This window comes from Ursus maritimus, unplaced genomic scaffold (assembly GCF_017311325.1).
Source record: "Ursus maritimus isolate PB19 unplaced genomic scaffold, ASM1731132v1 scaffold_18, whole genome shotgun sequence".
Classification (NCBI taxonomy): Eukaryota; Metazoa; Chordata; class Mammalia; order Carnivora; family Ursidae; genus Ursus; species Ursus maritimus.
In genome coordinates, this window is record NW_024424230.1 from 9,237,395 (window position 1) to 9,249,211 (window position 11,817).

General features: G+C 33.6%; 1 pseudogene; it reads left to right on the top strand.

Moving 5' to 3' along the window:
• The first annotated feature begins 10,880 nt into the window (after positions 1–10,880).
• On the top strand, positions 10,881–11,578 carry LOC103658397 (annotated as a pseudogene).
• The last annotated feature ends 239 nt before the right edge of the window (positions 11,579–11,817 follow it).

The window sequence follows — 11,817 nt, forward strand, 5'->3', positions numbered from 1 at the left end:
TTTTGCCCTTTTACTAAACACTCCTCCTCCCGTAGATATTATGCTAGAATTACCTTTGTGTCCAGATCAAATATTGAGCTCATCTCACCATATGCCATCCCATAAATCCTCACCTTTCTCAGGCAACTGTTGTAGTCCTTATTTCTGGAATTCCCATATTTTATAAATCTATATTCTGTAATGTTTTTTTTTAAAAAAAACATACTAAGACTATTTCCTATAATCTGAAACCTCTATGGATGATTTACATTGTGTCTTCTCTGAGCTTTCGATCACACTCCTGGTCTCTTTTATACTTGGTTATTTTTGCTTGGGAAACAGATATTGCGAAAAGAATGATTTTGAAAATCATTTGAGACATAGAATGATTTTATTTCCCTGGATCCATGGTTCCTAAACTGCGAGCTGAGACAAACTGAAGCAAGCTCAGAGTGCTGTCACGATTGTTTTAAATATTTGTCACACAGCAACTTCTGACAGATGACGCACAAATTACTAATTAGTGTTGTTCATAGTTTAAACATTAAATCTCACACAGTAGTTTTAATGACAGTTCTGTGGAGCTCCGCTTTCGTTGTTTGCCATGAAAAAAAACGGTATTGTACAAACATCAGAAAAACAAAAAAAGAGCAAGATGGTGTTCAAATGGATTCCAGGTTTTAAAAAGTGAACTGTGCTCCACAAGCACAACATATTATTAGTATAATATTAGTATGTAATATTGCTTATTGAAGAATGGTAATGACATTATTTTAATAAAACATATGCACAATGAATTAAAATAAATAGTGCATAGGTAAATTAAATTATTTTCTATAAAATGTTAATTTTATTTCCAAATGTGTGCATTATTTTTTCAAATGAATATTAAGTCATTATGACATAATTCTTAATTTTGAGTCTTTTAGATCTAGTGCTAAATGGATGGCATCATTAAGCATATCTTTTGGCCTAGGAAAAACATGAAAAATTACCGAGACATTGAAGACTCCCTGAAGCAAAAAAAGAATGGGAATCTTGGCTCAAGCCCCTTTAATTAATTATTATTTTTTAAAAGACTTTATTTGTTTTTATGTCTTCTCTGCAACCAACATGGGTTCAAATTTACAGCCCTAAGATCAAGAGTTGCATACTCCACCGACTAAGCCAGCTAGGTGCCCCTCCAATCCCTTTAGATGAAACCTTGCTCAGGATACTTCACTGAGCAATTATAAACACACTTGGAAAATTTGAAAAAAAAAATAGAAAGCTTCAGCAAAGATTTAGAAAGTCTCAACAAAGAAATAGAATTTATAAAGAAAAACCAAATTAAGTGTAAGAAGTGAAAAAATGCAAAAATCTACATAAAAAGCTTAGTGGAAGGGCCATGTGACAGAAATGATAGAGAAAAGAATCAATGAACTGGAAGATGGAGGAATAGAAATTACCCAATGTGATACACGGAGGGAAAATAGAATAAGGAATCTGAGGAGAGCCTCAGGGACATGTGGGACTACAACAAAAGATTCATGTTCGTGCCATCCGTGTCTCAGCAGAAAAACCAGAAAGAAATTAGGACTGAAAAGTTACTTGAAGAAATAATGGCTAAAAAAGAATCCCAAATTTGTCATGAGACATAGATCTATAGATCCGAGAGGTTTAGTGTACCTCAAACCATATAAATTCAAATTCATGGCAGGACATATCAAAATAAAATATTTGAAAACTATAGACAAAGAAAATACCTTGAAAACTATCAGGAAAAGTAACAGCTTGCCTATAGAAGAGTTTTTTAAAAATATGAATAATAAGAGGATTTTTAACAAAGAAATGAAGTGGCACAGTATTTAGTAAATGCTGCAATAAAAGAAATGTCAACCCAGAACCTCATATCCAACAAAAATATTATTGAAGAGTAAGGGGGAAACCAAAATATTCTCAGATAAAGGAAAAGTAAGAGAATTTGTAATTATCAGATTTAGCTTTTAAAAAAACAACCAGAGGAAGTTCTTTGAATGGAAAGGAAATCATTCATTCATTCATTCATTCATTCATTCTTCTTGGAATAGTTCGAAGGAAGAAAGTACGAAGTAACCAAAAATATGGGTAAATACCATAGGCATTTTTTTTCCCATTGAGATTTCTAAATTACTTTTGATGGTGAAGAAAAACTGTTAAGACTTTCTGCTACCTGTAGGTAGAGGAAATTTTGAAGATAGTTATATTATAAATAGGGGAAGGTAAAGGAATTAAAGAGACTTAAGGTTTCTAGATTTCATTCAGCTGGTAAAAGGATGACATTGGTAGACTGTCATAAATTATGTGCATATAATATGTGGAGCAATCAGTTAAAAAACTATACAAAGAGATACACTCAAAACTATAGAGAAATCAAAATGTGACTTTTTTAAAAAGTTCAAGTAACTCACAGGATGGCATAAAAGAATGGAAAAACAAAATGCAGAAATTAAGCATTAACTTATATTTCAAAATAATCCCCTAATTAAGAGAGAAGTCACAATGAAATTAGAAAAATTTTTGTACTCAATAATATTGAAAATGCAACTTAGCAAAACTATGAGAAACATTAAAGTCATGGTTAGAGGCAAATTAATAGTATTAAATGCATATATTGCAAAAGAAATGCTAGCAATTAATTAACTAAAGAAATATCCCCATAAGTTAGTATGCATAAACAAATAAACAAACAAATCCAAAGAAAATACCAGTAAAAAAAAAATATGAAAGCGAGAACAAAAACCAATGAAATACTCACCAAAACCAAAAGATCAAGAAATCTAAATTTTTTTTTTGCTTGAAAGCATTGATTGGCATTAATTATGAGACATAATTTCACAAAATTACAAAAAGATTGTGGCAAGATTGATCAAGAATAGCAGACAAAAATAAGTGTTAGGAACAAAAGGGGATCAATACAGAATGTCTTAGTGTGTTGAGGCTGCTACAACCAAATATCATAAACTGGGTGGCTTATAAAGAAGAAAAATGTATTTTTCACATTCTGGAGGCTGGGAAGTCCAAAACCAAAGTGTTAACAGATACGATGTCTGGTGAGGATCTGCTTCCTGGTTCATCCTCTCACTGTTCCTCACATAGGAGGAAGGGCAAGGGGCTCTCTGTGGTCTTTATAAGGCACTAATTCCATCCTCATGATTTCCCCCAACCCTAACAACCACTGCATTGGGAAATACGTTTCAACACATGAATTTGCAAGGAACACAAACATTTAGTCCACAGCATGTATCCTATATACAGATTTTTTTAAATGAGGAATTATTGCTCAATATGTATAAAGTTTCAATCACACAAGATGAATAATTTCTCGAAATCTGCTGTACAATGTAGTACCTATAGTTATCAACATAGTACTGTACTCTTTAAAATATGTGAAGAAGATAGTTCTCATATCAAGTGTTCTTACCTTTACACACACACACACACACACACACACACACACAGAAATACATACACAAAAGAACACAATGAATTTTTGGAGGTAATAGGTATGTTTAGTACCCTAATTGTGGTAAATGGTCTCATGGCTGTATGCATATATCCAAGCTCATTAAAATGTATACATTAAATATATGAAATTTTAGTTTATCAATTGTATCTCAATAAAGCTCAGAAAAAAAGGAGAAAGCAGATTAACCCTTAAACACTCATAAAAAATAAAAATAACTGTCAATACATTTAAAATTTAGAAGAAACACCTAAATTCATAGAAAAACACAAGCCACCAAACTCTCCCAAAAGAAAAATGTAAATGTAAAATTATTAAACAAATTGAATCTGTATTTAAAAATCTTCCCAGAAAGTCATCTTCATGTCAATACTGCTGATTTCTTTCAAACACTTAAGTAAGAGTTAACATTTCTCTTACATAAAATTCCTCCAGAGGAAAGAGAAAATGAGAGTAATTCTCAATTTATTTTATGAAGTTTTCATGTTCTTGATAACAAAATTGAGGACTTTACATTTAACATATAACCTAGTGACCTAATAAGTAACATTTAAAAAACCCTAAAGGAAATATTAGCTTGTCTAGCCAATTCATTAAATAAGTAAGACTTACTGTTTTAATTGGTGTTACAGAAATCCTAAATTAGTATGATCTTTGAAAATTAATAAAGAAAATTCACTACATTGCCAGAATAGAGGGAACATTTTTGAGCATCACAATAGATGCAAAACAAAAGGCATTTGATAGAATTAAATGTTAATTCTTTATAAACATTTATTTAACAAATGGTGGCTACAAAATTACTGTATAACAAATTTCATCCTTAAGGATGAAGTGTGAAAAATCTTCCCTTTAAAATCAATACCATTTTTTTTCTATTTTTTATTGGATATCCTAGCAAGTGCAATACAGAAAGAAAATCCAATAATCAAAGATGCTGATTTAATTGGTTGGGAGTGTGCCTTGGACTTTGGAATTTATAACTGTTCCCCCAGGTGACTCTACTGTAAGCCATGGTTTAGAGTCATGGCATTATAATCTGTCATTCCTGGGATCAGGAGAAACAGGTGGAAAGTGACCTTCTTTTTTTCCTTATATCTATCCTCTAGGCTGTCTGCCACTTCCTTGCTTTTACTATTAAGGGCACTCACCCTAATACTCTGATCAAGATGGCTATGGCCTGGGCGCCTGGGTGGCTCAGCTGGTTAAGCCTCTGACTCTGACTTCAGCTCAGGTCATGATCTGAGGGTCGTGAAATCAAGCCTGTGAAGTGCTCTGTGCTGGGTGTGGAACCTGCTTAAGATTCTCTCTCTCCCACTGCCTCTCCCCACCCCACTTGTGAGCTCTATCTTTCTCTCTTAAAAAAAAAAAAAAAAAAAAAAAAAAAAAAAAAAAGAGGGCTTATGGCAAAGCCTAGAGAAAGGCATAGTTGATACCAATGTACTAGTTCAAATCAGTCTTAGTCTCCTTGAGATTTACACACAACTTTCCCTTTATTTTCATATTTTTCCTTCCCTTGTTCCTTGAAATAGACTATGTGAAAGGAGTGAGCTCCTTCAATCACTAATGATACAGCATTTTGGAAGAAACGTGGATGTCTGATACCAGCCTAATACATAGGAATTATAAATTGTCATAGAGATGTCTCAATATTTGGTGATTACCATAGACAAGTCATTAATGTACCCATGTTTTCCTTGGAATTTTCCTATTTTTTAATTTTTACTTTCTCATCTTTTCTTCCATCCATAAATATTTCTATATGTTGATTTTGCAGTAAAGGAATGTGAAGATATCTGATTATTTGTTAGAAAAATAAGTCTTTGAGGTTAGACAAATTTCTATTCTTGATATTAGCAAAGAGTTCTTTTAGAAAGTGGATGCTATTTTGTTTAAAAAATGATAGATAAAAGTCTTTGTCTCCCTTATTCTAAGTAATTTCATTCAACTGTATTTATGGTATTTCAAAATTATGTTGAAAATATATAGTTATTTTTATTGTAGTGATATGTCATTCTTCACAAACATACCAGTGTCAAATTGTAATTAGCAAAAAAAATGCATTTGATATATGTAGCATTTTCAAAATTAAGTAAACCTGAGAAGATAATTTTCAATTTAAGTGGATTATTATGGATCAAAATGATTGAAATTTAAAGATTAAAAAGTCTAATTAAAGGTAATTTAACTTGCAATGGCCTACCTACAACTTAAGAAGAAAACTAATTAAAATAAGAAACATTAGCATCAAGATGCTTTTATAGAAGATTAATTTGTTCTAGTTGTTTTGATCTGTTTATTTTAACTTTCCTTGGTATTATCTAAAAACAGCAGTTATCTTCAAGCTGTTTGATAATAACAGATGTTTAAGTGTTTAAGCCCTCAGATAAAAAATACCAGATGATTAAATGTCACAATAAATTTATTAGAAATGAATAAATTTTAGTTCCATAGCTAAGAAAATCATTTAAGGTGATTCAAATAATTATGCTTTCATTCTGAATTACCTAAGAAGAAACTTTGGAATTTTCAAATGCTCATCTACAATAATTACATAAGTACAGTGCCTTTAATAGAGCATTCTCTGTCCACAATTTAGACATGTGAGAACCGTATCTTTTCTGTATTCTCTTTTACATAATTTCAATTATTTTATTTTTCAAAATGAGATGCAGAACCTAAATATTGGTTCCTCATAACCCAACTATCCTACCCTTGTTTCCTAGGGTTGCATTTTAGGTTCTGGAAGGAATGCATGGTTCCAAAGCATCTTAGGAAGAAACAGTTATTTTTTTCACCTCAAGTGTCCACTTGTGTTCTAAGAAAGCTAGATTTTTTAGTCAGTGATCCACAAAGACAGACACAAACAGGTGCATTGGCGTTGACCATGGATCCTTCCCTCTGGCTGCTCTCTCTGCTCCTTCAACAGTAGGCTTGGAGAGTCAGAATCATTTGTTACTTTGTGTCCAGACCAAAGCATGGATCTATCTCTGAGGATATATAGCACTTCATGCTTGGGCTCACTCCATCCTTCGCTCTCTAGTTTCTTGCTAAGGTACCCTCAGAACCTACACTTGGGCCACTGGTTTTGAGACAAGAGTTGACTAGAAACAGCGATCAGAGGCATCAAGGAACAGAGCTCCTGGACCACTTCTCTACAATCAAACTCTGTCTTCTACCCATCTTTTCTTTCCCCCAGAGCAGCAGGGAATCTTAACTTTCTCTCTGATCTCAGAAATGAGTAGAAATTACTGTTCCGAACTATTCCTTTTATGTCTCTCCATTCCCCTTAGTATGTTAAATTTTAGAAAACAAATGTCAGTAATAGACTCTCTTTCTCTCTGTTGTATTCTTCCACCATTTAAAATAAAATTAAACACTACTAAAATAAACTGGAAAGACTTTCTCTGTCTCTCCAAGTTAAAAAATATTACTAAATCAGTGAAATATTAAATAACTAAAATTAAACACTACTAAAATAAACTGGAAAGACTTTCTCTGTCTCTCCAAGTTAAAAAATATTACTAAATCAGTGAAATATTAAATAACTTGTCTTAACCTCTGAGGAAGTTCTAAATGATGTAGGGAGCTTGTTGTGAGGGTCTCAGAGGCCATTTTTCATTCCTCCATGTTGATCAGCTATAAGAGAAATCTTTTTTTTAATTTAATTTTTTTATTTAAATTCATTTAGCCAACATATAGTACGTCATTGGTTTCAGATGTAGAGTTCAGTTATTCATCAGTTTCATATAACCCCCAGTGCTCATCACATCACGTGCCCTCCTTAATGCCCATCACCCAGTTACCCCATCCCTCCATCCACCAAATCTCCTTTTATTACAGAAAGTTCATTCTCCGTAAGTTGGCTTATTGCCTGTATCAACAACTGATTTAAAAGGCAAAGAATAGAACTATCAGCAAAACTTTCCTTTACATTATATGTGACATTTATTGAGATTGTGTCCTGGTTTTTAACTGACATGTTCTATTCGTTCAGGTCTGTTAACTTGAAACCATTCTAATTTTCATGGTCACTCTGAAATGACCTCCTAAAAATGGGACACATTTAATAAATTAATGCAATATATGGAAGCAAAATTGTCATGGCCATAATTGTTCACAATGAAAAGAAATACTCCAGAGTGGTAAAATAAGACTGTGTTTCCTTTTATGGGAACTTTATAGGTAAATTACTGTAGCCTTCAAGGTACACAAATACCTAAGTGTAGTATATAGAGGTGTACATATCTGTGTGTTTATAACGTAATATACAAATCAGAAAGGGAAATTGATAATGCTTACCTCTAATGGATAAATATTCAGTGAATATTCTTAACTTGTAATATATGTTCCCACTTAAATATTTTATTCTCTTTTCTTTTTTATTTTAAAGGTTATTTTAAATTCTGTCCCCTATGTATTTGACTTCCTCATGAATGGATAATGTTAAGAAAATGTTCTAACTGATGTAATTAGCATCCAGCGCCCAGTGTACTGCAGTAAAACGCTGCTCTAAATTAGTCGCCAGGGTCACACATTGTCCCCTTGAGTGCACGGCATAAAAATTCAACACTTTAATCTCTCTATTAAAAGATTCTCTGGGGTTAGAGAAGCATATTAAAAATTACTTTATTAAAGATGTTTTTAGTCTGCCTAATGCATTTTGCCAATCTAAAAATACAAAGAAAAAATTAAAAATAAAAAAAAACACTTCACGCATTCTTAGATGCGTTAAAAGCACAATAAAATGCAATTTCGATTATTATTTATTGAGCAACTATTATACATAAGAGATTCTTTCAGGCAGTGTATAGACTTTCAAAATTTAATATTTTGTTTCTCATCTTGAAAGCCTTATAATCTAATAGTGAAAAAAGACAAATATTAGCTTCCAGGAATATAGGGATGCCACGGTTTAGGTAATACCAAGAAGTCATGGAGACCCAAAAAAATAAAATATATTCCCACAGGTGTAAGGAATGCATTTCTGCTTTGGAATGTGTTCTTCTCATGCAGTTGATGTTTTCTCTGTTTTTTTCTAATTTCTAGGAGTTATTATTTATACCTCACAAGAAATTTTATAATAAATCATTATGTTGCTTAAAAATATAAAAGATAGTAGACCTCTCTGCTCTCTTAGAAAAGTAACAACATATGCTCCTTGCAAGTTTAGTAACATGCATGATCTGTCTAGCACACAGTAGCAGAATGTTTCTGCATGCCATGTGTCATAGCATGCTTTGAAATTCAGCAGGAAATCAGTGGACATTTGCTTTCTGATACATGTAATATAAACACATGCATGTTTGTGCTTATAAATTAAGTTGTAAAATTATGAAAAATACATTTATATTATGCTCTCCAAAATAATAATATATCTTAATTCATGTCTTTCACACTCATTTTGCTAGCCTTACACATGCTATCATATTTGCGAAAATACTTCCAGAATCGTGTGTGTATTTGTGTGCACGTGTGTGTGTGACTAAAGCATGGAATCTTCTATATCATAAATACAAACTATAGATACAAAGTAAGATATAACATCTTTTAAGAAAGAAATGGATATAACTTTGATCATTATTAATAGATGTACTTTCTTTCAAATTTTACAAATATTTAACTTCTTATTACATATCTAATTTCAAGGTATACTATTATTACTAGTACTTTTTATTTATTTATTTAAAATTTTTTATTTATTTATTTGAGAGAGAGAGAGCATTAGCAGCGGGGAGGGCAGAGACAGAGGGAGAAGCAGACCCCCAATGAGCAGGGAGCCTGATGCAGGACTCCATCTGAGGACCCCGGGATCATACCTAAGCCAAAGGAAGATGCTTAACCAACTGAGCCACCCAGGTGCCCTTTCTAGTACTTTTTAAAGAACAACTTTCAAATAGTACTTAGTTCTAGGACCTTTTGGTAAAAATAGATTTAAAGTCACATTATTTATAAATTAGACAGGTAAAATGGTGTCAGAAAAAGAAGCAGAATTCTGGGAGAGGTGGACATGGACTCAAGAAAATTCCCAAGTATGAAGTCTTCTGAATTCTCTGATTGTTCTCTGAATTGGTAGACAGACGATGCTATAGGAACTTTACTTGAACACATAAATAGAAAAAAAAAATTACTGGCTTTGGAAGTACAACTTTAAATACTTACAGCAATGATAATTTATAAGGGTGTTCAGCATCTCATGAGATCTATTGTTGTCCTCTTTGGTCTTCACTAAAACTTCTTAATTTAATGGTTTTTACCAGGACCATATAACACTAATTATACCAGTACCTTATAACAGCAATATAAAATGTAAATTAGTGACTAGATAAAATTTGCCTTTTATCAATTGATTTATTTTTTTTTTTAAGAAAGAGAGAGTACGCACATGCACGGTGGTGGGGGTGTCGGGGCGGAGGTGAGGGGTGGGGACCCGAAAGAATCTTATGCAGGCTCCACACATAGCACGGAGCCCAATGCAGGACCCTGAGATCATGACCTGAGCCGAAATCAAGAATCTGACACTTAACGGGCTGAGCCACCGGGCCCCCAAGATTTGCCTTTTAGAAAATTATTTGACACATAATTATTCTCAAAGTGTTGGTCTACCAAAGTGAGGGATTTTTTTTTTTAATAGTCACTGAATCACACAATCTCAGTGAGGAAAAGAAACTTAAAATGCACTTATATTAGAACAAACACTGTTGAATACCAGATATATTTATCTGTCACATCATAGCTAACGAATTGATCAGCTTATTCTTATATAGTTATTCACTCCCCTCCCAGCTGCCCCTGTCACTGTCCATCCCATCTTGGGCAGCTTTTATCAAGCTGTTTTGTTATCTTTGCATTGAATGAAAGTTGGTCTTCCTCTAATTTCCATGTATGGGTCTGTCTTTTATTATTTTGTTTTGTTTGTTGATAAATAAAATATGGCAAAAATATAATTCACTTTTTATTTAATAATTCTTTGTGATCACTTTGTTGGATTTTTTCTCTACAAAATTTATCTTCAGTTTCTTATACTTTCATCAGAGTCTCAGGCAAACAATATTTTTATTCTGGAGGTATGGAAACAAATATCTTAGGAAGTTGTTACAAAGAAGTGTGAAGAGATGACTGTATCATTATGTTTAGAAATCAATATACAGACCTGTAAATTATCAACATGTTGTGAAATACCTTTGTGTCTATCATTTTAATGCTTATAAAATAACACAGACACAGACACAAATTACTGCTGTGATGGAAGGGAGAAATACCAACCAGGACCCATCATGTTATCATGAATGTAATCTATGCATCGATTTGCTGACACATTACCAGTGACCAACTTTTCCTGACAATCCATGGATGTGGTGATACCTACATTATTGACAGCCTCTCATTCTGTAAAAGTGTGACAAGAAATGACATTGCAGGTCGCCGCCGCCATGGCCAGCCAGTCGCAGGGCATTCAGCAGCTGCTGCAGGCCGAGAAGCGGGCTGCCGAGAAGGTGTCGGAGGCCCGCAAACGAAAGAACCGGAGGCTGAAGCAGGCCAAAGAAGAAGCTCAGGCTGAAATTGAACAATACCGCCTGCAAAGAGAGAAGGAGTTCAAGGCCAAGGAAGCTGCGGCTCTGGGATCCCACGGCAGCTGAAGCACTGAAGTGGAGAAGGAGACCCAGGAGAAGATGACCATCCTCCAGAAGTACTTCCAGCAGAACAGGGATGAAGTCCTGGATAACCTCCTGGCCTTTGTCTGTGACATCCGCCAGAAATCCACGAAAACTACCGCATAAATGGATAGGGGAGGAAGGAGCAGCTCTGCGTGCAGATTGGCATTTTAGATGCCTTCATGGAATACGAAGCTTCAGCAAAGCTTGAGTAGTTACATCCTTGTGAAAAGGCATTAAATTATTTCTGTATATTATGTAGTAGATCCCGTCACTTTTGGAGAATAGCAAGTCTAGCTGCTTTGTACAAACGTAGAGCCTACCCAAAGATTTTCTCCTTTTACCTCATATGTCTTAGAAATTTACTGTGTATGCGTTGTCGGTTTTCCTCTGCCTTGTAGCTCAAGCAACATATATATCAGTACTTTTTCTTTCTTAGATGTAGTAAAAAAAAAAAACACACACAAAAAAAACAACAACAACAAGAACAAAACATATTGTTTAAAGAAAGAAAGGGATTAAATTTTTTTTTCCCTAAAGCTTTCTTGAAGGTCAGGGGCTTTATCTATGAAAAAGTAGTAAATAGTTATTTGTAACTTGTGCGAAGCAGCAGCCAGCCTTAAAATAGTCCTTTCTGGCTAAGGGTAGAACAACAAATACTAGTATATATTGTTCAGGCTGCTTTTAGTTACTCTTAAT